The sequence below is a fragment of the Leopardus geoffroyi genome, chromosome B2 (genome assembly GCF_018350155.1).
Source record: "Leopardus geoffroyi isolate Oge1 chromosome B2, O.geoffroyi_Oge1_pat1.0, whole genome shotgun sequence".
Lineage (NCBI taxonomy): Eukaryota > Metazoa > Chordata > Mammalia > Carnivora > Felidae > Leopardus > Leopardus geoffroyi.
The window spans coordinates 111,962,151-111,989,854 of NC_059332.1; the positions used below are offsets into that span (position 1 = coordinate 111,962,151).

The window sequence follows — 27,704 nt, forward strand, 5'->3', positions numbered from 1 at the left end:
AAATATACACCACAAACGTAACTGTGAAACCACAAAACTGAGAATCTGTTATTTAAAAAAAATTGTTTTTTAATGTTTGCTTTAGAGAGAGAGAATGTGAACAGGGGAGGGGCAGAGAGATGGTGCGACAGAGGATCTGAAGCTGACTCTGTGCTGATACCACAGAGCTTGATGCAGGGCTCGAACTCACACACCATGAGACCATGACCTGAGGCATAGTCAGACACTTAACTGACTGAGCTGCCCAGGCACTCCAAATTTATTTCTGTTTCAAAGCAACAATGTGCATCTCACCTTCTTTATAATATCCCCACATTGCTAAAAGTACAGGTTGAACCCAGACATTATAAATTTGTGACAGAACATCAGACTTCAGACCATAACTTAATTGCTCCTTTAAATGACTTTCGTGGTCAAGAGATGCTCTTTCCAGTCGATTCTGTGGGGTTTTAGAGATGTCTCTTATTATCATTAATGTCTTGCAAAATTTAGATTCCTTTATTATTTCTTTAAGGCCAAGAATTTCATAAGTGAAAAAGAATATTTTAGTGATAGCTTCTGCCCTATGTCCATGGCTCTTTGTGGTGTTAGCAGAAAGCATTTATGGGGACCTTATAAAACTTGTAAACATTTTGAAATAAAAAATATGTTTTTAGATATATTGAGAAGCTTTCTTCAGTAGTAGTTGTTTCAAATTAGAAATGGAATGTCCCTTGAGGAAAAACTAGAATCACTAATTATAGACTTAATAAAATGTTGCTAATAGGCAGAATATTGAACTTTGAATTGAAACTTTTAGCAGCTGAGAAAATATGAAAGAATATAATTCTACAGGTGATTCAGTTTCCGCTTTTGTTACATATTCTCAATATGGTAGGTTGTTTGAAAATTATGTTAATAAAATGTAGCCTCCAACTCTCAAAGTCAGTTCATGTGTTTTGACTTCAGTGATGCATTACAGATTCATTTATTTTATTTAAATGCTTGGCCTCTTGAATTTGAGACCTGAAACACTGCAGGGTAATGTTTATCAAAGTACATGTGACCACAGAGATGTATTTCTAACCATTTCCTTATCTTTTAAGAACCCTCGTCCTATATGGAGCTCAAAGAAAAATCAAGCATTTATTCTGTCTTGATTCCATATTACTTGTCATTACATTTGAATCAGAGGTGAAGAGTTTGAAGCAAAATCTAATTAGGATCTTTCCTGCCTTATAATATTTTTGCAAATTGAACATTTACATTTTTAATAACACATAAGATTATATTACATCATTGACAGTTTATTATAGCCATATATGCTAGCCATAACTATAAAACCTGAAAGGGGGCCACTGGGGACCTCACATAGATCATATGCAGCTGACCAGTAAAGATGCTGTCGGAGTAATCATACTTTGAATTTCTAAAAATCGTACGGTGGGTACGTTGTGGGTGCTGTGACGGCAATAGAATTAAAATAACTCTCATTTGTCCTAGATGAAATCATGGTTCAGAATTATATAACAGTGTAATAGGAATACTGTTGTGTGTATACTGGATTTTAAAGAGAATTTTTGAACTCTACATAGAATATTAAAAACAAGTAAGGGCCACCTGGGTGTCTTAGTCAGTTGAGCATCTGACTCTTGATTTCAGCTTAGATCATGGTCTCATGGTTCGTGAGATAGAGCTCCACATCAGGATCTGTGCGGACAGCGTGGAGCCTGCTTGGGATTCTGTCTCTCCCTCTGTCTCTGCCCATCCGCATTTGTGCTCTGTCCCTTCTTCTCAAAATAAAATAAAATAAAATAAAATAAAATAAAATAAAATAAAATAAAATAAATAACAAAAAATAAAAGCAGCTAAAATTTCAGTTACCTATCGGTTATAAATAATTTCCTCTTATATAAAAAAATATTAAGCAATGCATATAACAGGAATTAAAGTCTCTTAAGTTTGTTTTATTTTTTTAATTTGTGGTTGCGTGCTAAGAATTACGTATCTATTTATTGCAAACAATTATTTCAGTAATACTACTTTCATAGACATTGCCTATTTGTTGACCAGTTAGATTTATTATGTACTTAGATATTGTGAAATTAGTCCTGATACTAACACTTTATCTTGAAAGGAGAATCAATTAGAGAATCAAGGATAATCAAGCAGAATAGTTAAAATGAGTAGTAAAAGCCTCTTGTAAATTTTATCAAGTATATTAAAAGCAATTTCCTTAGTAGCCATGTCAGTTTAGGGTTGACAGGTGGAAGGACTTCCTGAATGGGTACTCAACCAAATTAGTTTCTGAGGTCAGGATCCTCCCTTTTGCTCTTATGGAATCTCCCTTTCCATCAATCTTTGCCTGGTTTACTTCCTCATTTCATTCAGATTCAGCTCAAATATGGCGTTCCCTTGCTTTATCATCTAGTAGTTTACACTCCCCTCTTTGCATGCTGTTGCTCTACACAACTATTTGGTTCCCTCACAGAACTACTTGGCATTATTTAAATATTTTTTGTTTATTTTTCCATTGTGCAGTTCTCTGTAATCTTAATGGAAATAGTAACCTTGCCCTATTCAGTACACCTGGAATAGTATCTGGCATATAGTAGGTATTCTAGAAATATTTGTTGAATGAATGAATAAAAGAAGACGCTATGTCATTTCCATATATAGTTCTCTTTACTTAGCCTAACTTGAATTTATCTCCACTAAGTAGAAAGTGTACAGGGAGAAGGATCTTTGGTGTGTGGCAAAAGTTATCTGACCTGGCAAAATCATTAAATTTAATAGCTAGAGTTGGACAATGAGAGCATTGCAGTAACTCATTATAGAACATTTCTCTGTATCACATCCTGCTCACACAGTGAACTGATTTTATCTTAAATAAGGAGATCTGTGGCTTCTTGGTTTCAAAAAAATCCTTTGATATATTCTGTAAATATAGTGGATTTGGCCTTGAAGTAGCCACACTTTATGAACAATATATGCATTCGGACCACAAAATTATAATTGCAAAGAGGGCAATTTACCTTTTAGTTCAGGGATGTTCTTAATACACATTTGATTGTATCTAGAATGCCTTTATCTTGCTCAGTTGACTAAACCAGTCACATCTTTTGTCTTTTTCAATAAACTGATTATTCGTTGGTAGACTTCATCATATTTAACTCGTAAGTTTTTGATAAACTTTTCTAAATCAGTGTCTCAATGTTGATCTCTTGATCCTGGTGAAGGATATTTCATGTAATTTCTTAAGAAGCTTTGTTACTATCTTTTTATAAGCACTTTTATAATTTAAAATTTTTTCCAATAGCTTTTTTCCAATAGCTATTTTTTTCTAATAACATTTATTGAAAAGACCGTCTTTTCCCCATATTCCTGCCTCTTTTGTCATAGATTAATTGACTATATAAGTGTGTATTTATTTCTGGGCTTCCCATCCTGTTCCATTGACCTGTGTCTGCTTTTTGTGTCAATACCATCTTATTTTGATTTCTACAGCTTGGAAGTGTATCTTTAAATTTGGGATTGTGATATCAGGGTTTTTGTTTTGTTTTGTTTTGTTTTTGTTTGTTTGTTTTTTCCAAGATTGCTCTGGCTCTTCAGGGTCTTTGTGATTCCATAAAAAAATAAGGGGTTATTTGTTCTAGTTCTTGAAAAAATACTATTAATATTTTGATAGATATTGCAATGAATCTGTAAATAGGTTTGAATATTATGGACATTTTAACAATATTCTTCTAATTCATGGGCATGATATATCTTTTCATTTGTTTGTATCATCTTAAATTTCTTTCAACAGTGTCTTATAATTTTCAGAGTATAGATCTTTCACCTACTTGGTTACATTTACTCTTAGATATTTTATTATTTTTGGTGCAGTTATAAGTGGGACAGTTTCTTAATGATTCTTTCTACCACTTTGTCATTACTGCATAAAAACACAACAGATTTCTGTGTGTTAATTTTGTATCCTGCAATGTTACTGAATTCATTCGTTCTTTTGTGTAGTCCTTGGGGGCTTTTGAACATAACATGTCATCTGCAAACAGTGACAGTTTTACTTCTTTCCTATCAATTTAGATGATTTTTCTTTATTTTTCTTATCCAATTGCTGCAGCTAGAACTATGTTGAATAAAAATTGAATAAAAGGTACTATGTTGAATAAAAGTGGCAAGAGTGTGTGTCCTTGTTCCTGATCTTAGAGAAAAAGCTTTCGGTTAATCACCGTTAGGATATTAGCTGTGGGTTTTTTATAGATGGCCTTTATTGTGTGTGGTATGTTTCATAACCCATTTTGTTGAAAGATTTATCATGAACAGATGTTGTATTTTCTCAAATGCTTTTCTACATCTATTGAAACAATCATATTATTTTATCTTTCTTCTTTTTTAATGTGATGTGTAACATGGATTGATTTGGGAATGTTGAACCTTTCTTTCATCCCTGGAATAAATCCCACTTGATCATGGTGAGTGCTCCTTTTAATGCATTGTTGAATTTGGTTCGCCAATAGTTTGCTAAAGATTTTTGGATCTATGTTCATCAGGGATGTTGGCCTGTAGGTTTCTTTCTTCTTCTTCTTCTTCTTCTTCTTCTTCTTCTTCTTCTTCTTCTTCTTCTTCTTCTTCTTCTTCTTCTTCTTCTTCTTTCTTTTCTTCTTTTTTTATAGTTTTTTTGTTTTTGTTTTCGTTTTGGTCTGGTTTTGGTATACAGGTAATGATGCTAAGCCTTGTAGAATGAATTTGGAAGTTTCCTTCCTCTTATTTTTTGAATAGTTTGAGAAGTACAAGTATTAACTCTTCTTTGAACGTTTGGTAGAACTCACCTATGAGTTTGGGAGTTTTTGATTACTGATTCAATTTCTCTGCTAGTCTTTTTGAATTTTCTATTTCTTTCTGATTAAGTTTTACAAGATTATATACTTCTAGGAGTGTATCTGTTTTTGTTGCCAATTTGTTGGCATATAATTTTTCATAGTATTCCCCTTAATCCTTTATATTTCCGTTGTGTTTGTTATATTTACTCTTTCATTAAGCATGACTAGCCTTTACACATAGAGACAAACCTTGGAATATTGTGGGTTTGTCTCAGGACCATTGCAATGAAGTGAATATTGCAATAAAATGAGTCAAATGAATTTTTGGCTTCCCAGTACATTTAAAGGTTGTGCTTTTACTATACTGTAGTCTTAAGTGTGCAATAGCATTATGTCTAAAACAAATAATGTACATACTTTAAAAAATGCATCATTGCTAAAAATTTCCATCATCTGAGCTTTCAGTGAAACATAATCTTTTTGTTGGTAGAGGGTCTTGCTTTGATGTTGATGGCTGCTGACTGATCAGGGTAGCAGTTGCTGAGGTTAAGGTGTCTGTGGCAATTTCTTAAAACAGGACAACAATTGAATTTGTTGCATCGATTGACCTTCCTTTTCACTAATGATTTCTCTATACCATTTTACCACATTAGAACTCCCACCACAATTGAAGTAAGTCCTCTCAAACCTGGCTACTGTTTTATCAATTAAGTCCGTGTAATATTCTAAATCTTATGCTGTCATTTTAACAATCTTCACAGCATCTTCACCAGGAGTAGATTCTCTCAAGAAACCACTTTCTTTGCTCATCCATAGGAAGCAATTCTTCATCTGCTCAAGTCTTATCATGAGCTTGCAGCAATTCAGTAACATCTTCAGTCTCCACTTCTAATTCTAGATCTCTTGCTGTTTCCACCACATGTGCAGTTACTTTCTCTACTGAAGTGTTGAAATCCTCCGAATCATCCCTTTTCCAAATCAAACCCTCCAAGTTGATGGTTGGAATCAACTTCTTCCAAACTCCTGTTAATGATGCTATTTTGGGGTGTCTGGATGGCTCAGTCGGTTAAGCATTTGACTCTTGATTTTGGCTCAGGTCATGATCTCATGGTTGTGAGATTGAGCCCCCATGTCCAGCTCTGCACTAGTCTTGGAGCCTCCTTAACATTCTGTCACTCCTTTCCCTCTACCCCTCCCGCATGCTTGCATGCATGTGTGCGTGCGCACTCGCACTCACACACGCACACACGCCCTTTCTCTCTCAAAAATGATGCTATTTCAATCCCTTTTATGAAATATGAATGTTCTTAATGACATCTTAATGGCGTATCTTACCCAGAAGATTTTCACCTTGCTTTGCCTAGATCCATCAGAGGAATCACTATCCATCACTATATTCTATTAAATATATTTCTTCAGTAAGACTTGAAGATCATAATTATTCCTTGATCCATGGGCTACAGATGGATGTTGTGTTAGCAAGCATGAAAATAACATGAATCTCATTGTGTGATCTCTTGGGTTATCAGGTGCATTGTCAACAACAGTAATATTTTGGAATGAATCTTTTTTTTTTTTTTTTTCTGAGCCTTAGGTCTCAACAGTGGGCTTCAAATAGTAAACCATGTTGTAAACAGATGTGCTGTAATCTAGTGTTCCAGTTATATAGGACAGGCAGAATGAACTTAGCATAATTCTGAAGGGCCCTAGGATTTTCAGAATGTGAATGACCATTGGCTTGAACTTAAAGCCACCAGCTGCATTAGCCAACAGCAAGAGAGTGAGCCTGTTTTTTTGAAGCTTAAAAGCCAGATTTCTCCTTTCTAGATAAGAAAATTCTATATGGCATGTTGTCCCAATACAAGGCTGTTTGTCTACTTTGAAAATGTCCATTTTAGTATAGTCACCTTAGTTAATTATCTTAGCTAGATCTTCTGGATAACATGCTGCAGCTTCTACATCAGCAATTGCCTCTTAACCTTGCACTTTTATGTTATAGAGATGATGTCTTTCCTTAAACCTTGTGAACCAACCTCTGTTAGCTTCAGACTTTTCTTCTGCAGCTTCCTCACCTCTGTCAGTCTTCATGGAATTCAAGGGAGATGGGGCCTTGCTCTGGATTAGGCTTTGCTTATGGGAATGTTGTGGCTGTTTGATCTTCTGTGTAGACCATTACAACTTTCTCCATATCAGCAATAAGGCTGTTTTCCTTTCTTATCATTCATGTATTCACTGGATACACTTTTAATTTTCTCAGAACTTTCCCTTGGCATTCACAACTTGGCTACCTATTTGGCACAATAGGACTAGCTTTTGGCTTATCTTGACTTTTGATGTTCCTTTCTCACTAAGCTTCATCATTTCTATCTTTTGATTTAAAGTGAGAGTTGTGCAACTCTTCCTTTCATTTGAACACTTACAGGCCATTGAACGACTATTAATTGGCATAATTTCAATATTGCTGTGTCCTAAGGAAGAGAGAGGACTAAGGAGGAGACATGGAACAGCTGGTAAGTAGAGTATTCAGAACACAAAATACATGAAGTTTGTTGTCTTATACAGGAATGGTTTATGATGCGTCAAAATAATTAAATGGGAGAATCAAAGATCACATATCACCTAACAAATATAATAATAATGAAAAAAATTGAAACATTGTGAGTATTACCAAAATGTGATAGACACAAAATGAGGAAATGCTATTGGAAAAAATGGTGCTGACACAGGTTTGCCACAAACCTTCAATTTATGAAAAATTCATTATCTGTGAAACATAGTAATGTGAAATGCAATAAAACAAGGTATGCCTGTAAATTAGAAGTGATTGTGTTGAGTCTTAATATTCCTTTACATGAACATTTTTTAGGCATTCACTTTAAAATCCTTAACATTAATTTAACATACATTTAGCACGCAATGTGTATATATTAGCATACATAACATATATATTAATGTTAATTTTATTTTTCTTATTTTAGAGAGACAATGTGTGAGCAGGGGAGAGGGGCAGAGAGAGAGAGAGAGAGAGAGAGAGCGAGAGAGAGAGAGAGAGAGAGAATGAATCTCATATAGGCTTCATGCTCAGCATGGAACCCAACATGGGTCTGGATAGTAGGATTCTAGGATCATGACCTGAGCCCAAATCAAGAGTCGAACACTCAGCTGACTGAGCCACCCAGGAGCCCCTGCATGTATTATGTTTAATATACATGACTGAGTGTTTCCTGGAATTGCTTTTACTAATCCTCTCTAGTAACTTTACTAATATTCTAATTGCAGTTATAAAGTGAGCTAAACTATTCCTATCTCAGAAACTCCATCTCTGAGGATTAAATGTCTTTAAAAAAATTGAGCCTTACAGAAGCAACAAAAAAGTGTTATGGATACAAAATATGAGTTGGTGCTTAGCAAAATATTCATATGTTTTTTTGGGGAATTTTGAAATAGAAATCTGTAAAAGAGCAAAAAGAGGATATATCTTGCTAACACTATTACAAATCTAATTCTTCCTAAAATTCTACTTGAAGTTGAAATTAAGTAAATTTTGATTTTATGATAGCCATGTCAAGTATGATTTTCTTTTATCAAAGTATGGAGAAAGTGAAATAATTTGAATATTTTCTTATAATCATTATATTTTTATTTTTCTATTTTTTAAGGGTTAATGCAATAGAGTGGAATAAGAAATATAAGCATCATACCTGATGTGTGGTTCCCATTTCTCAGTTCTTTAAAATTCTGCTGAGCATCATAGCTTGATAATTGATTATAAGTTTCTAAATTGATAGCTGTTATTTTGAAAATAAGGGAATAAAACTTCCATGCTGCAGGATTTGATTCTGTTCATATTTATTTCTATTATGTAATAGAGGTTTTGTTTATGTGGACCTTTTAAGCAGGAAGAGATATCATGTGTTTTTCTTGAAATACTTAATTTTTTTAAAGTTTATGTTTTTATTTATTTTGAGAGAGAGAGAGAGAGACCACACAAGTGTGCCTACTAGTGGGGGAGGGGCAGAGAGAGAGAAGGAGGGAGAGAATCCCAAGCAGGCTCCAAGATGCCAGCACAACCCGTGAGATCATGACCTGAACCAAAATCAAGAGTCAGACACTTAAGCAACTGAGCCACCCAGGAGCCCCAAGAAGGGATATTATGTTATAGTATTTATTTCTCATTTTTACATTCTAGTGTTCAATCTGTTCTGTATTAAACTGTGAAATTGAGCATGGGTGTTTATAGAATTTAAATAAATATCTGATACATGCAGGATGACATCTATGCTAAAGAAAGAAATAAAATATGCTTAGAAAGCATCCATAGAAGAGTTCCCACCAAATAATAATAATAATAATAGTAATTAGAATTCTAAACTCATAGAATGTCACAGAAGGTTTTGGAAGGAAACTTAGAAATTGTCCATCCCACCTTCACACTAACAGCAGATTTAAGATTAAAGGATTAGCCATAATTTTAAACTAAACTTCAAGAATTTCCTTAAATCCAGGGTATACATCTAGATTCAGGGAAAATAGTGATAAAAAAAAAAAAAGATACACCTGTACTTTGCAGGATTGTGTTGGTCAGGACAGGCTAAGTACTATAAAACCAACCCCATAATTTCAGTGACTTTAATAAATATTTATTTCTTACACTGGAGCGGGTGTTGTACTGTGCTCTACAGAGCTGTGCTAGGATCCAGCATACTTTTCTTGTCTACAGTATCCTTATCTAATACCTGTAAGGTGTGTTCATTTAACTAGGCAATAGGCAAAGAGCAATAGGAGGACTGCATTAGGAGATAGTTAAGGGCCAGGCCAAGAAGTAAGTACCTCTTTTTCCCACATTTGATTGGCCAGAATATAGTCACATGACCATACCTACTAATAAGGACAGTGAAGAAATGTGCCTGAGAGGAAGGAAAAATGAGTTTGGTGACAAATTAGTCTCTCCTACAAGGCCTTTGGAGATTACTAGCATCGGTGGAAGATTATCCCTGTGGCTCCTTTTTAACCACTTACATGTCACCACTTAAGTAAAAATGCATAGCCATACATCTGTGGAATTTGTAATTAAATCTGAGGATTTTAATAAGCATCCAATTAGTATAATGATTCTTCTCTTACTTTATGAGGATCTCTGTCTGACTTGCTAAAATAAGGCCATTTTGGGTTGAAGCAATAAATAGAAAAATTTTTCAATTGTCATTTTAGTTTGGGTTATAAAAATGGGGGTGCTCAGTGGTATTAACACAACTAACTTTCCTTGCACTTTGAACTCTGTGCAGAGACGGTTATTATTAGGTTCTCATCTAAAACACAACTGTGAAATGCTTGTATCAACCTGTCCTTCACCCTGGGTAACAGATATGCACTCCTGCATAATGGACACATATTTGTATAGAGGCATTACCATTTGTAAAAAAAAATCACAATATAATCCTTCAGGCAAGGAATATTATAATAGTCAAAGGCAATATTACACAATTGAGGTAATATTCTAAAAAAATGTTTTGCTTAATTCATCTGGCATAAACTTAAATAGTTGAATTCCTCAAACATATTTAAAGTTAAAACAAGCATTTAAAATATATGACAGGGCTACACATAATGCAGGCTACTACATAAAGGGGTAATGAGAATTGTTTACATTTGGGATCTGATCAGTTTGTATATTTCAATGACCACTCACTTCATAGATGGTTGTGTTGTTTATATACCATTACCTTTAATACAAAAGTTAATAATAGAAGTATTCCCATGTCCCCAATCTTTCTCTTTCTGTTTACAGAATGAAATCCAAATTCACTTGTTTATCATCCCAGATTTTCTTGTTTTCAACATTATTTTCCAGTCTGCTAAATAAGCTTATTGCTCTACATAAAATGTTCTCCTCAGTGTGTTTATATCATCCCTTCTTTCCCCTGCCCTCTAATCACAAGTGGATTTATGTTACCATAATCTGCTTTTTAAACTTTCTTTTAACTACTAAGGCTACTGCTTCATGCTCCTCTCTCACCAGGAATTCCATAGTTCACAGTCTGGGTTTCAGGATCAGCCAGCTCCTGGCTTATTTAACAACTGCTCCCCTAGTGTTTTTGGATGGATTCTTTGTGATTCACTGTATTTAGGGTCAGGTCTAAAAAAAAAAAAAAAAAGAGAGATTGATTTATTTCTTCCTTTCCAATTTGGACACCTTTTATTTCTTGCTTCTTTGTTTTGGGTACAACATCCAGTGCAATGTTGAATAGCAGTGGTAAAACAGGTGTACTTTTCTTGTTTCTTATCTGAGGGAGGGGGGGAACGTGATGCCTTTAAATGTGCTGTAAACGGAAGCATCTCCAGTACCTTGGTCTGGATGTAGTAAAAATAAACAATAACTTTATAGAAAGGATAAACATGAAGATTTCTGGTATGTTAACATATAATTTAAAAACAAAATAATTTTTCCATGTCACTGAGATATGATACTGCATTATAATTTAGTCGGGATATGATAATTAGTAAGATTGAATACCTTTCATATGTTTCTTGTATGTATTCTTTAATTTCTCATTTATAGGTTTGTCTAAATTCATATTTGTTTTTGTCTTTTTTCATTAACATGCAAGTTTTTATCTTATGACTATTATCCTTTGACCATCTCATATCTTATAAAACTGGTTCCTACTGTGGTTTATATCTTGGTAGTTTTTTTAATGCTTTTCCATATAGTTTTTTAACTCTGTGGCATAAAAATTACTTATCCTTTATTATATCAGGCTTCATATCCTTCTTCAAAAATTCTATCTTGGTAAAATAAAGAGTGAGTAATATTACGTTGATCTCAAATATTTTTAGAAATTTTGCAAACTATTGAAATCCAATACAGAAGAATTTTATACCAATTATAACTCATAAATTGATGGTAGTGTTAAAAAATCTATATGAACAATTTTAGTGATCCTTGGAGATAAATTTGTTCAAGGAGCATAGATAGAAGCAATGCAGTTTGTTTTCTCACATATGAGGTCTAAACATCTCGTTATAAGGGAAAGACAGAAACCGTTGAGCATAAACTGGACAATTGTAAGTTTAGAGAATGGCAATTCCTGACTCAACGTGATTTCCTTAAGACTGACATTTCTGGTATAATCCTGCCTGAATTCTGGAAATGGCTACCTTTGACATTCTTCTTACAGCTTAGATATTGATTTTCAGAATCTCTTATTAAAACAAAAGCTATAACATTAGTATATATCACTCATATGACATATACCACCAATATATTATACATTATTACAGTTATCCTATAAAAGTGGGAAACATAATAAAAGCTAATGCTTATTTGGGGAATATTGCATAGAAGGTATGGTTTAAAGTGTTTTACATACATTACCTTTTTCATTGTCACATTATTCTTATGAGATAGATATTGTACAGTAGTCCCATGTTATGGATGGGGAAATTGTGCCACAATGTGGTTGAGTAACTACCTCAACGTCACAGAACTAATCCATTAGAGAGCCAGTATTCATATGTGGGCAGTCTGGCTCTAGACTTTGTGCCCTCTGTATGACTGGCCAGTTTGGATTGGAAGGGTAATATAAGAAATATTTTTAGCACAATGTGATCAAAACAGAAGATATACAATTCTAACTAGAACTAATGAGTACAATTAGATTTTTAAATATGGTACATACCAAGACCTTTAAATAACCTCTACAAGGTATGGTGCCATCCTTTCATTTGCTTCAGATACTAGTCTTTGACCCAACATAGTTGATATACCATATAGGTATTACAACCTGATTTTTTTTTTCTCGTGTCAGTCTCTGTGCTGACAGTTCAGAACCTGCTTCAGATTCTTTTTTTCTTTTTTATTATATGAAATTTATTGTCAAATTGGTTTCCATACAACACCCAGTGCTCATCCCAAAAGGTGCCCTCCTCAATACCCATCACTCACCCTCTCCTCCCTCCCAACCCCCATCAACCCTCAGCCTGCCCTCAGTTTTTAACAGTCTCCCATGCTTTGGCTCTCTCCCACTCTAACCTCTTTTTTTTTTTTTCCTTTTTTTTTTTTTCTTTTTTCCTCCCCCTCCCCCATGGGTTCCTGCCAAGTTTCTCAGGATCCACATAAGAGTGAAACCATATGGTATCTGTCTTTCTCTGTACGGCTTATTTCACTTAGCATCACACTCTCCAGTTCCATCCACGTTGCTACAAAAGGCCATATTTCATTTTTTCTCATTGCCACATAGTATTGCATTGTGTATATAAACCACAATTTCTTTATCCAGTCATCAGTTGATGGACATTTAGGCTCTTTCCATAATTTGGCTATTGTTGAGAGTACCGCTATGAACATTGGGGTACAAGTGCCCCTATGCATCAGTACTCCTGTATCCCTTGGATAAATTCCTAGCAGTGCTATTGCTGGGTCATAGGGTAGATCTATTTTTAATTTTCTGAGGAACCTCCACACTGCTTTCCAGAGCGGCTGCACCAATTTGCATTCCCACCAACAGTGCAAGAGGGTTCCCGTTTCTCCACATCCTCTCCAGCATCTATAGTCTCCTGATTTGTTCATTTTGGCCACTCTGACTGGCGTGAGGTGATACCTGAGTGTGGTTTTGATTTGTATTTCCCTGATAAGGAGCGACACTGAACATCTTTTCATGTGCCTGTTGGCCATCCGGATGTCTTCTTTAGAGAGTGTCTATTCATGTTTTCTGCCCATTTCTTCACTGGGTTATTTGTTTTTCGGGTGTGGAGTTTGGTGAGCTCTTTATAGATTTTGGATACTAGCCCTTTGTCCGAGATGTCATTTGCAAATATCTTTTCCCATTCTGTTGGTTGGTTTAGTTTTGTTGGTTGTTTCCTTTGCTGTGCAGAAGCTTTTTATCTTCATAAGGTCCCAGCAATTCACTTTTGCTTTTAATTCCCTTGCCTTTGGGGATGTGTCGAGTAAGAGATTGCTACGGCTGAGGTCAGAGAGGTCTTTTCCTGCTTTCTCCTCTAAGGTTTTGATGGTTTCCTGTCTCACATTCAGGTCCTTTATCCATTTTGAGAGTATTTTTGTGAATGGTGTGAGAAAGTGGTCTAGTTTCAACCTTCTGCATGTTGCTGTCCAGTTCTCCCAGCACCATTTGTTAAAGAGGCTGTCTTTTTTCCATTGGATATTCTTTCCTGCTTTGTCAAAGATGAGTTGGCCATACGTTTGTGGGTCTAGTTCTGGGGTTTCTATTCTATTCCTTTGGTCTATGTGTCTGTTTTTGTGCCAATACCATGCTGTCTTGATGATGACAGCTTTGTAGTAGAGGCTAAAGTCTGGGATTGTGATGCCTCCTGCTTTGGTCTTCTTCTTCAAAATTCCTTTGGCTATTCGGGGCCTTTTGTGGTTCCATATGAATTTTAGGATGGCTTGTTCTAGTTTCGAGAAGAATGCTGGTGCAATTTTGATTGGGATTGCATTGAATGTGTAGATAGCTTTGGGTAGTATTGACATTTTGACAATATTTATTTTTCCAATCCATGAGCAGGGAATGTCTTTCCATTTCTTTAAATCTTCTTCAATTTCCTTCATCAGCTTTCTATAGTTTTCAGCATACAGATCCTTTACATCTTTGGTTAGATTTATTCCTAGGTATTTTATGCTTCTTGGTGCAATTGTGAATGGGATCAGTTTCTTTATTTGTCTTTCTGTTGCTTCATTGTTAGTGTATAAGAATGCAACTGATTTCTGTACATTGATTTTGTATCCTGCAACTTTGCTGAATTCATGTATCAATTCTAGCAGACTTTTGGTGGAGTCTATCGGATTTTCCATGTATAATATCATGTCATCTGCAAAAAGCGAAAGCTTGATTTCATCTTTGCCAATTTTGATGCCTTTGATTTCCTTTTGTTGTCTGATTGCTGATGCTAGAACTTCCAGCACTATATTAAACAACAGCGGTGAGAGTGGGCATCCCTGTTGTGTTCCTGATCTCAGGGAAAAAGCTCTCAGTTTTTCCCCGTTGAGGATGATGTTAGCTGTGGGCTTTTCATAAATGGCTTTTATGATCTTTAAGTATGTTCCTCCTATCCCGACTTTCTCAAGGGTTTTTATTAAGAAAGGGTGCTGGATTTTGTCAAAGGCCTTTTCTGCATCGATTGACAGGATCATATGTTTCTTCTCTTTTTTTTTGTTAATGTGATGTATCACGTTGATTGATTTGCGAATGTTGAACCAGCCCTGCATCCCAGGAATGAATCCCACTTGATCATGGTGAATAATTCTTTTTATATGCCATTGAATTCGATTTGCTAGTATCTTATTGAGAATTTTTGCATCCATATTCATCAGGGATATTGGCCGGTAGTTCTCTTTTTTTACTGGGTCTCTGTCTGGTTTAGGGATCAAAGTAATACTGGCTTCATAGAATGAGTCTGGAAGTTTTCCTTCCCTTTCTATTTCTTGGAATAGCTTGAGAAGGATAGGTATTATCTCTGCTTTAAACGTCTGGTAGAACTCCCCTGGGAAGCCATCTGGTCCTGGACTCTTATTTGTTGGGAGATTTTTGATAACCGATTCAATTTCTTCGCTGGTTATGGGTCTGTTCAAGCTTTCTATTTCCTCCTGATTGAGTTTTGGAAGAGTGTGGGTGTTCAGGAATTTGTCCATTTCTTCCAGGTTGTCCAATTTGTTGGCATATAATTTTTCATAGTATTCCCTGATAATTGTTTGTATCTCTGAGGGATTGGTTGTAATAATCCCATTTTCATTCATGATTTTATCTATTTGGGTCATCTCCCTTTTCTTTTTGAGAAGCCTGGCTAGAGGTTTGTCAATTTTGTTTATTTTTTCAAAAAACCAACTCTTGGTTTCGTTGATCTGCTCTACAGTTTTTTTAGACTCTATATTGTTTATTTCTGCTCTGATCTTTATTATTTCTCTTCTTCTGCTGGGTTTGGGGTGTCTTTGCTGTTCTGCTTCTATTTCCTTTAGGTGTGCTGTTAGATTTTGTATTTGGGATTTTTCTTGTTTCTTGAGATAGGCCTGGATTGCAATGTATTTTCCTCTCAGGACTGCCTTCACTGCGTCCCAAAGCGTTTGGATTGTTGTATTTTCATTTTCGTTTGTTTCCATATATTTTTTAATTTCTTCTCTAATTGCCTGGTTGACCCACTCATTCGTTAGTAGGGTGCTCTTTAACCTCCATGCTTTTGGAGGTTTTCCAGACTTTTTTCTGTGGTTGATTTCAAGCTTCATAGCATTGTGGTCTGAAAGTATGCATGGTATGATTTCAATTCTTGTAAACTTATGAAGGGCTGTTTTGTGACCCAGTATATGATCTATCTTGGAGAATGTTCCTTGTGCACTCGAGAAGAAAGTATATTCTGTTGCTTTGGGATGCAGAGTTCTAAATATATCTGTCAAGTCCATCTGATCCAATGTCTCATTCAGGGCCCTTGTTTCTTTATTGATCGTGTGTCTAGATGATCTATCCATTTCTGTAAGTGGGGTGTTAAAGTCCCCTGCAATTACCACATTCTTATCAATAAGGTTGCTTATGTTTGTGAGTAGTTGTTTTATATATTTGGGGGCTCCCGTATTCGGCGCATAGACATTTAAAATTGTTAGCTCTTCCTGATGAATAGACCCTGTAACTATTATATAATGTCCTTCTTCATCTCTTGTTACAGCCTTTAATTTAAAGTCTAGTTTGTCTGATATAAGTATGGCTACTCCAGCTTTCTTTTGGCTTCCAGTAGCATGATAAATAGTTCTCCATCCCCTCACTCTCAATCTAAAGGTGTCCTCAGGTCTAAAATGAGTCTCTTGTAGACAGCAAATAGATGGGTCTTGTTTTTTTATCCATTCTGATACCCTATGTCTTTTGGTTGGCGCATTTAATCCATTTACATTCAGTGTTATTATAGAAAGATACGGGTTTAGAGTCATTGTGATGTCTGTATGTTTTATGCTTGTAGTGTTGTCTCTGGTACTTTGTCTCACAGGGTCCCCCTTAGGATCTCTTGTAGGGCTGGTTTAGTGGTGACAAATTCCTTCAGTTTTTGTTTGTTTGGGAAGACCTTTATCTCTCCTTCTATTCTAAATGACAGACTTGCTGGATAAAGGATTCTCGGCTGCATATTTTTTCTGTCTAGCACACTGAAAATCTCGTGCCAATTCTTTCTGGCCTGCCAAGTTTCAAAAGAGAGATCAGTCACGAGTCTTATAGGTCTCCCTTTATATGTGAGGGCACGTTTACCCCTTGCTGCTTTCAGAATTTTCTCTTTATCCTTGTATTTTGCCAATTTCACTATGATATGTCGTGCAGAAGATCGATTCAAGTTACGTCTGAAGGGAGGTCTCTGTGCCTCTTGGATTTCAATGCCTTTTTCCTTCCCCAGTTCAGGGAAGTTCTCAGCTATGATTTCTTCAAGTACCCCTTCAGCACCTTTCCCTCTCTCTTCCTCCTCTGGGATACCAATTATGCGTATATTATTTCTTTTTAGTGTATCACTTAGTTCTCTAATTTTCCCCTCATACTCCTGGATTTTTTTATCTCCTTTTTCTCAGCTTCCTCTTTTTCCATAACTTTATCTTCTAGTTCACCTATTCTCTCCTCTGCCTCTTCAATCCGAGCCGTGGTGGTTTCCATTTTGTTTTGCATTTCGTTTAAAGCATTTTTCAGCTCCTCGTGACTGTTCCTTAGTCCCTTGATCTCTGTAGCAAGAGATTCTCTGCTGTCCTCTATACTGTTTTCAAGCCCAGCGATTAATTTTATGACTATTATTCTAAATTCACTTTCTGTTATATTATTTAAATCCTTTTTGATCAGCTCATTAGCTGTTGTTATTTCCTGGAGATTCTTCTGAGGGGAATTCTTCCGCTTGGTCATTTTGGATAGTCCCTGGCGTGGTGAGGACCTGCAGGGCACTTCCCCTGTGCTGTGGTGTATAACTGGAGTTGGTGGGCGGAGTCGCAGTCAGACCTGATGTCTGCCCCCGGCCCACCGCTGGGGCCACAGTCAGACTGGTGTGTGCCTTCTCTTCCCCTCTCCTAGGGGCGGGATTCACTGTGGGGTGGCGTGGCCCGTCTGGGCTACTTGCACACTGCCAGGCTTGTGGTGCTGGGGATCTGGCATATTAGCTGGGGTGGGTAGGCAAGGTGCATGGGGGCAGGAGGGGCAGGCTTAGTTCGCTTCTCCTTAGGTGATCCACTTCAGGAGGGGCCCTTGGCAGCGGGAGGGAGTCAGATCCGCTGCCGGAGGTTTGGCTCCTCCGCAGAAGCACAGAGTTGGGTGTTTGCGCGGAGCGAGCAAGTTCCCTGGCAGGAACTGGTTCCCTCTGGGATTTTGGCTGGGGGATGGGCGGGGGAGATGGCGCTGGCGAGCGCCTTTGTTCCCCACCAAACTGAGCTCTGTCGTTCAGGGGCTCAGCAGCTCTCCCTCCCTTTGTCCTCCAGCCTTCCTGCTTTCCGAGCAGAGCTGTTAACTTATGACCTCCCAGACGCTAAGTCGCGCTTGCTGTCGGAACACAGTCCGTCAGGCCCCTCCGCTTTGCCCGCCAGACTCGGGGGCTCTGCTTGGCCGGCGAGCCGCCCCTCCGCCCCGGCTCCCTCCCGCCAGTCCGTGGAGCGCGCACTGCCTCGCCGCCCTTCCTACCCTCTTCCATGGGCCTCTCGTCTGCGCTTGGCTCCGGTGACTCCGTTCTGCTAATCCTCTGGCGGTTTTCTGGGTTATTTAGGCAGGTGTAGGTGGAATCTAAGTGATCAGCAGGACGCGCGGTGAGCCCAGTGTCCTCCTACGCCGCCATCTTCCCAAGAGTCCCTACAACCTGATTAAAATGAGCAAAGACCATATAATGTTAACTTGCAGATAAAAACAAAATAAATAAATTCCTAGATCACGAGTTCTAATTTGAAACGAGGAATTAAGATACTTAGCTGTCAGGCCATATATAAGTTCTGTACAAAAATATGATTGTTTGTAAGCATATTTTTGTGAGGACTAATGGATCACAGACCTGGATATATCAGAAGGGGGAAAGTTCCTTAATGCAGGCTATGGAAGCCTTGCCTGCCTCATTTAAAAGTGAACACTTTATCCATCTATTCCACATGTAAGCAGTTCTGATCCTATTTGGAATCAGAAAGAAGTGGTCTCAAATACAGTGGCTTTAAATTAGCTAATGACTTAAAAATGTGGTAGTACTTACATTGTAGGATCAAATAACATAAAGGCGTGGAAAAACAATTGACAGCAATGTAAAACTCTGTGTAATTTTAATTAATGTGGTAATTAAAGTTTAAACCAAGAACCACAGAAGTTGCAAGAATACTGTTGAGAGCAAAGGGAGGGGAACAAGGAAGTAGAAAGGCAATGGATAGACAGCAGAGGGACCGCAGGGAGACTGTGGTACTCTAGGCATATTTTCTCCATTTCACCAATTACCCATGGGTAAGGCCCTGGATATTGGCTCTTTTATCCACAGTATTACTTTCTGAAGGGAATTGTTACTGTGACTGTTATATTGGTTTCTTTTCCTGTGAAGCAATGTGCAAACATCAAAGAAGTTTTCTATTAGAATCAAAGTACTCCTCAATTGGAAACCTTCTTAAATAATGGATGGCACTTGAAGATGTTGGTTGTCACTTTTAATAATTAACTGTGTCTAATTTTGGCAGTAACTGAACTTTTATTTTCCGTGAGAGCTTGACACACTACTTGATTTAGAGGAGCAAAGGATTTAAATATTGCACCATGCTTAGAACCACAAATTCTGAATAAATTTCTTATTCCCCTGCTTGACACTTTTTTTTCAGGTGATTTTTCCTCCTTTCATAGATAACTAGATATATGTAGGTAGATTGACAAGTGGGTAGGCAGATTGATTCATACATAGGTTGATCTAAGTAAGATAAAAATATTCAATTAAGCTTTATAATAATGAATTTCTTTATAATTTAAAATATTTTTAAAACACCACTTCATTATGAATTCCAACAAGATAATTGTTAGCATACTGTACTCTAAAGAGGCACTTCATCCTATTCAGCTGTGTATCCTTTGAAATTACCAGTAAAATATTTCAAATACAGCAGGTCTTTGATACATATTTGCTGAATTGGATTGATATATATATATTTTTTTTACTGTAACTATCCAAGTGAATGTTACAAAATCAAATTTATGTATATTATGTGTTGGGGGAATTTCAGGTCCAGGTGGTTTTGCTTGAGAAGTAGCCAATAACCCCTCACTTTGCTGCCTATAAGATTGTCTAAATCCATATATTAATATTTGGATATGAAACAAATAGGCCTGCTTGAAAAAATAATTCAAATGGCAGATGGTTGTTATGTTTTATTTAACAAACATTTATAGTGGGCGTCTTCTGCCAGGCACTGTTCTAAGCATTGCAAAAGTTTTTTGGGGAAATGTAGCTCTCGAAAATATGTATAGGAAAATATTCAGTTTGAGAAGTTTGTAAATATGCTGTATTATCTTAGTGTTTACAAAATATACTTATTAGTAGATTTCATGTTATTTATTACAACTAGGATGCCTAGACATTACTGGAATCACAATATTAAATATGTGAAGTATATTTTTGCAAGATGAGGAATTAATCATTATCATTTTATTTTTGTACCCGTTCACTTATTCATGCTCTTTATCTCCTTGGGAAAATGTAGATTGGGAGTCATGATGTTCTCCCCTATGGGAAATGTCAAGGTAGAAATCTCCTGGGAAGCTTTTCACATTGGATTTAAGTAATGAGAGGTATGGGCCTTGTTTGGATAAAAGAGGTTGAATAGTTATACAATAAGAAGGAAGAAATAGCAGAACTCGCAGTCATAAGAAAAGTGTGGATTTAGGAGTAACATAATGATCACACCCCACAATCTTGTTTAAATACATGCCCACAAATATAAATTTTTTTTATATTTACCACAAACTTTTTGCTTATATTATGTTTTATTTTATACTTCCATTATTACTAATAAAAGCATAGCAACAGCTGATATAATGGATGTTAACAAGCTTTAGAAATGTGATGAGTATAAGAGTAAATTATTAGAGTACAATCTCTGTATTGAGGATTTTAACTACAATTGAAAATTTTATCCTGGAATATATAGTTCTTGCATGGCAGAATAATTATTATGTTCTATAAAATAATCACATTATTTTCTCAATATAAATTTATATTTAGCAATTTATGGATACTCATTAATTTTCATGTTAATGTTTATTAGCATTTTCCCCTAACATTTCTTTTCTTAAACACTGCTTCTTTTTCCTTCAAAACTGTAAATTATTGATATAGCATCTTTTGTTGGTTTTCAAGGTTTCATTTTATATCCTTCCTAATTAACTGAGATGCTGGGTTTCATTTTGGAAATTTCATGTCCTACAACTGTTTCCACAAAACTATAAAAGGCCCGAATGTGGTAGATTTATTTCATTTGCAGATGCGTGTATCTCATTAGAAAACCCTGTCACTTTTTCAAGATTGAAATTTTACACTGTCACCTTCAGATCGGAAAATGTTTTTTAAAAAATGCATGTTTGATTGCCATTTAAAACTGCAGAAATAGTGAGGATACAGACATCTGCCACCACACATACAGATTGATAACGACTTTATTTGTACTTTGGCCTAATGCATATCCTGTCAGATCATCAAAACAAGAAAAGAAGAACTCATCAGACAGTAAGAAATGGCCAGATGCTCACAGAATGATGAAGAGTCATTGTCTCTTATCTTGTAATGTTCAAAGTTTGCAAAGAAGACACTATTTTATTATAAATGTAAAAAGAAATCTAACTTATAAAACTTAACTGCTACTTCAGGATATGCCCAAGCATCCTGATCCCAAAATGTTTGCTTCTCTTCAGCTTCCATGGTCACCCCTCATCTTTACTATTAGTCCTTCAACAAATACATGTTTCTTCAGTGTTGGGACCTTAAGGGTCTCAAAAGTGCCCTACCTCCCCTTTTAGTAACCATTTTTCTACGTTTTATTTTCTGCCTGTGCTTACAAATCTCTTTAATAAATTCATGATTTTTAGGACCTTCCTATGTTTTAGTCTCTCAAACTCCTTCCAGCAACATTTTGTTTTATGTCATCTTGGGCCTCATGATAAGCCATTTTACTTTGTTCTCACCACCAGCTGAAGACTCTCTTGGTCCCTTGATCTTTCACTACTGGTATCTTGGTGGAGAATTCTGTGTCCTTTACTGTCCATACTCTGTGGTTACCCTCTTAGTGTTGAGGGAAATAATAAGATTATGCTAATGATTTATCATAATCACTCACTTTCATAAATGACTGACTTAATTCTCAGGGAAGAAACAACTCATACAGGTGTGCATTTTAACAGTTGAACCTAAGGAGATGTCTTTTTAATTTTGGGTGAAAAAAATCTAAGCTCAAACAAAGCATCTTTGTTTAGTCCTAAAATTAAAAGGATTGGATAAACTTAAATCCTTGTTAAATACAGACTTACATAATTATCTTATATTTCTTCAACTGTTAATCATAGATGTTAATGGATGAAGCAGTAGACTGGGGACAAGGGAATTAATTAGTAGGAAATTGAATTAACTATTACACAATGTACATCTATTCTTATCATTGGTTGGAGGAACAAATGAAAGCCTTTTCTTCATATTAAAATTTATTACACACTAATTCCCCTATCTTGAAATACATCATTTGCTCTATGTTTGTGTTCAGTGGCTTACAATATAACCATTTAAATATAAAATATATCTATGTTTCGGCTGTTCTAGGGCCCTCTGACTTCAGAAATGAAATTCACAGCAAAATGCGGCTTTATTTAATAAGTTCAACTTGAATGGAACTTTTTCACAATATGGATCTCTCAGATATATCATTATCCTATAGTAGTTTTATGCAAGTAAATTATTCATTTCATTAGCACTGTATCTAAAACAAAACATTTTCAATTTATGCATAATGCAGTATAAAATGATGAGCCATAGTTCTTTGGGGAATTCTTCAAATTGTAGAAGTCACGGAAATAATGTGTGTTAGCTACAAAGCCCTAGGGATCTTAACAGAAAAACCATCCCTCATTGAACCGTAAAAATAAATGCTGATACAAACAATATCCTTTATGCTCAAAGAAAAATGGACTTTATATAATGAACAATAAAAGACTGCATCTAGTATCTTTTATTTTTTCTACACTAATTGCTGCTATAACAAACCTGAAAAGTGTAATCTATGTGGTTATTACAATGAACATACTTGCTTAGGAAGTTATTTGAGAAAAGTCATGAATGTAGCTGTCTTCCCTTTATAAATTTCAAAAAATAAACATTTTCTGGGGCACTTGGGGGGCTCAGTTGGTTGAGTGTCCAACTTTGGTTCAGGTCATGATCTCATGGTTCATGGGTTTGAGCCCTGTGTCGGGCTCTGGGATGACAGCTCAGAGCCTGGAGCCTGCTTCAGATTCTGTGTCTCCCTCTCTGTTTCTGCCCCTCTCCCACTCATGCTCTCTCTCTCTCTTTCTCTCTCTCTCTGCCTCTCAAAAATAAATGTAATAAAAAAATTAAATACATAAATAGATAAACATTTTGTGTGTATAAGTATACCTGTTACTTATGTATAATGTATGGAAGCTCTTATTGATAGTCCAACGTTGTCCAGCTGTTTGTTTACTGAGGCTCCTCTTGTTTGGAATTAAGTTTTTTCGAGTCCCTTATATGACAGTTTTTAGACATTATTAGTAATGTCAAATAACTTAGAGAAGATATATAAAAATACAAACAGCAGACATTGCTCCTTGGATTATAATTTTCTATTGAAAGACCAAAAAAGAAAACTTATAATGATACTATTATTTAAAGCATTTGCTTGTTGTCTGAAGTAGGTACAGTAGGAGCTCAGAAAAAACATCAGTATTATATGCTTCCATAATGAATGTGAGGATGTATTAGGAGAAATCGTGGTGGAGGGTGAGGGAATAGTGAGGCAGTGTAAAAGGGACCAGACATTTGACATATGGGGAGGAGCTAAAGACGAAAGTGATATTTTCATATATGTACCTTGTATGTCTATTGTTATGCATATACAGACCTGAAGACAAATATGATAAAATTATTAAGATTTATGACAGTCCTTGTCAATCAAATTAAGCATTTGGAAGTATACATCTGTCTATCTTCAGGAAATGTATCAGATATAAATGTATGTGTTTACTACCCTGTGATATTTATTCATTGAATTCACTATGCTAAAAAATATCTATTTATGGCTAAATTAATATGCCTCCTAGGGGCGCCTGGGTGGCTCAGTCGGTTGAGCGACAGACTTTGGCTGAGGTCATGATCTCACAGTTTGTGGGTTTGAGCCCCGTGTCAGGCTCTGTGCTGACAGCTTGGAGCTTGGAGCCTGCTTCAGATTCTGTCTCCCTCTCTCTCTCTGCCCCTTCCCTATTCATGCTCTGTCTCTCTCTGTCTCAGAAATAAACATTAAATTTTTGTTTTAAATATACCTCCTGTGGAGAATCTATGTATTTTTTATTAGGTAGGTAAAGGTGGAAGAGGACTTTGCAATAAGAAATATTGAACTCTGGAAACTATATGAAAAATGTAAGCATGAGAGCCACCAACTCAGCGGCTCTGCATTTCTGAACTGTTCTGTTAAATGTTATTGAGTTTGATTTTTTGAAGTCCTTTCAGGATAATTTTTTTAAAGCATTTTGGCTGACAGGAAAAGTAAATTACCGGATAAAGTTTTTAAAGACTGCTTTGTTATTAAGATGCACTCTGTAGATGTATTGATGATCTAATGCTTTGTCAGAGTTGTGTGTGGGCTAGTCTATACATTTCCATGTAGCTTTATTAGAATGTAGATGCCTGGAAAAGCCTGAAGAATTATTTCCTTTTACTTTGTTTTGGATTTTGTTTAGTAGAGTCCTTTTTGTAAAAGTTTTATTTAAATTAAAGTTAGTTATCGTACTTTTAGCTCCTTCTTAATTTAACTGTACTTTACCTAATGCTACTGATAAGCTCAGTAACCTAATATCCAGTCTTGATATTATATTTAATTTTACACCACTAATAATGTGGAGATGATTCAGTAAAATCAACATAATCTGAAAATGTACTTTTTTTAAAAAAATGTGTATTTTTGAGAGAGAGAGAGAGACAGGGAGAACGAGAGAGAGAAAGTGAGAACACAACCAGGGGAGGGGAAGAGAGAGAGAGGGAGACACAGAATCTAAAGCAGGCTCCATGTGCTGAGCTGTCAACACAGAGCCCGATACAGGGCTCAAACCCAGGAACAATGAGATCATGACCTGAGCTGAAGTCAGATGCTTAACCAACTGAGCACCTAGGCACCCCTGAAAATGTATTTTTTAAATTCTGGATCCTCAAATCCTGTGCTGTATTCAATTTATGGATAGGTAAAACTATTATGTCACATCGTTAAGCGTTGGCTTCTTTCTGCAGCTTTTTTGATTGTTGCAAAAAACCTCGTCTAAATGGGCAGACAGAATAGTTTATGATGAGACCACACAGAATGTTTCCAGGTCAGTGAAGAAATGTGAAAATAATGATCATGGGTAAAAATACTTGTGTGAAAAAAAATGTCAAAAATTAAGTGAAATCTGTAGGCTTTTCCTTGTATCTTAGAAAAAAAGAAGCAGAGACTATGAAAATGTGAATCTTTTAGGTACCATCACTGCACCACTTGTACTAGAATCATCGATTGCATTTGCTTAAGAACTGAAGATTTCTGGGCCCTGCTCCAGGCACACTGAATCAGAATCTCTGATGGGAGAGCACAGGAAGCTGCATTTTCAACTCCCTTCCCCTCTGAAGTCTGATGACCACTTTCCATAAAGCATATTTCTGCATACCAAAGCAGATTTGTTCAATTTCTGTTTCTCTATCAACCATCTTGACACTTGCCTTTCATCATTTTTAACTTTATTTTGCTATTCATAGTGCGTGCATGTGAAATCTCTTGTTTCACAAAACTTCCTTATCAAGTTCAGTTTTCCTCTGCCCCAAACGTTCTTTTGCTCTTCTTCCTCCCTCTAAGAATTTTCACGAAGTCATTTTTAATTCTTTCTCTGTGAAGGAATAGCCACATATCCCTGTTTCCTGGATTGTTTTAGTTACTTCCTTTCCTTAACCAAGTTGTTGCTCAATAACAATAATACAATTTGATCTGAAACATGGTCAAAATGAAATTACATATGCTTACTTTTTTCCTGTGTCATGGAACCAATAATCTTTCTCCATTTCCTCACCATAAATCCAATAACCTTATCCTTCTACCTTATTCCAAATAACATACAAATAATATATAACTATTCCAGAAAATAAAAATGCCTCATAAGTCCAGAACTGAGAGCTAATAATAACATCAAAACTCACTGGTTCTATAACTTGCCTGAATTTAGTCCTATAACCTTGTATCAAGATTTAATCAGACAAGTAAAACCAGTAGGAGAAACATACGAAGAGATTTAGTGCCAGGACTTGGTTCACTTGGTTGTGGGGCTTGTTGGGCAAGGGTGAAATCTGTAGACATGTTGTCAGGAAGGGCAGACTACAACTCTCAGGCTGAATCTTCATCTACAGGGTAACATCTTTCCTCAGGGAAGCCTCAGCTCTGCCCTTCAATTGATTGAATCAGTTGCCCTCAGATTATCTAAAATAATCTCCCTACATAACAGTCAACTGATTATGGACTTTAATTACATCTACATAATACCTCCCTGGTAACACCTAAATTACTATTTGATTGAGTAACTGGGGACTGTAGCCTGGCCAAATTAACAGATAAAACAAAACAAAACAAAACACCACATCACATCACAGTGATGATGTTTTTGTTTATTTGATGTAGTGTCTTCTATATTAGTATTTGTAGCAAACCATTTCCTAAATAGAAATTTTTGTGCATTTGGGGTACTTAAGTTGATCCTTTCTCTGGAAACTATTCACCCAGAGAATACTGTAAGCCTATGATTCACTGGTAAGCCTATTGGTCAATAGTTTGATAGAATTTATAGCTGTGTTTCCAGTCTTGTAATGGCTCTCTCAGAGTCTTCAAAATCCATACTTAAATGCCGTGCTCAATATAATTAAATATTTAACAGTTATAGAAAATCTCTTAAGCTTTGTCCTGATTCCTCCTATAACAGCTTGATTAAGGGAAAGAGCTACTTACAAAGAACTCTGGACAAATGTTAAAAGGCATTGTTCCTGAAAGATTAATAATAATTAGGTGAATCCTTTTAACTAAGTGTCAAATTTCCAATATATCGCTGATTTATGTGACAGTCACATCATCATTTTTGCTGTCAACTGAAAGCATACACTCAGGAATTTTGTGTGTGTGTCTCTGTTAAAGTGCTCACATGAAGGAGAAAACAACATTTCATGTTAAAAGAAACCAACCAGATAACAAAGCATAAACTCACTATTGTATATAACATGATTTTTGGTGTGAAAAATAGGAATTTTTTAATTTTTTTAAATAGAAATTTTTGAAGGATTTGTGCTCTGAACCAGTTGTATCCTTTCATGGCTTAAATAAATGGAAACCTATAGAAATGGAACTCCATATTGTATCCAAGATTCTTTTTGCCTGTTACTATTGCAAACACAATCACTAATTCTGCAAATATGGTTGTCCATGTTTAAAATGAATGCAAAACACTTGATACAAAACTGTCCTGGGACAAATTAATAATGGCGAAATGCCAGAAAAAAACATGTCTTTCCTTTTTTTGTGGTAATTACTGCCCTTTTGAATGTTGCACAGGGAAAGAGGAAAGCTTTTTATCATTGTTCTCCCAACTCAGACATAGTAAAACAGAATGTCAGGAACGCAATGAGCCTTCACATTATGAATGCTTCGTATTTTGATGT

At 36.0% G+C, this 27,704-nt stretch overlaps 1 protein-coding gene across 7 annotated transcripts in view; it reads left to right on the forward strand.

Annotated features, from left to right (window-relative positions):
* Positions 1 to 27,704, forward strand: part of NKAIN2 (sodium/potassium transporting ATPase interacting 2) — a 998,481-nt gene that overhangs the window by 361,540 nt on the left and 609,237 nt on the right. The window contains exon 1 of one of the 7 annotated variants that reach the window (XR_006717550.1): positions 7,249 to 7,315. The exons of the other annotated variants lie outside the window; for them this stretch is intronic. The gene's annotated coding sequence lies outside the window, so the exon portion shown is untranslated. Of the gene's footprint in view, positions 1 to 7,248; positions 7,316 to 27,704 lie in introns of those variants that run through there. 7 annotated transcript variants of the gene reach the window in all.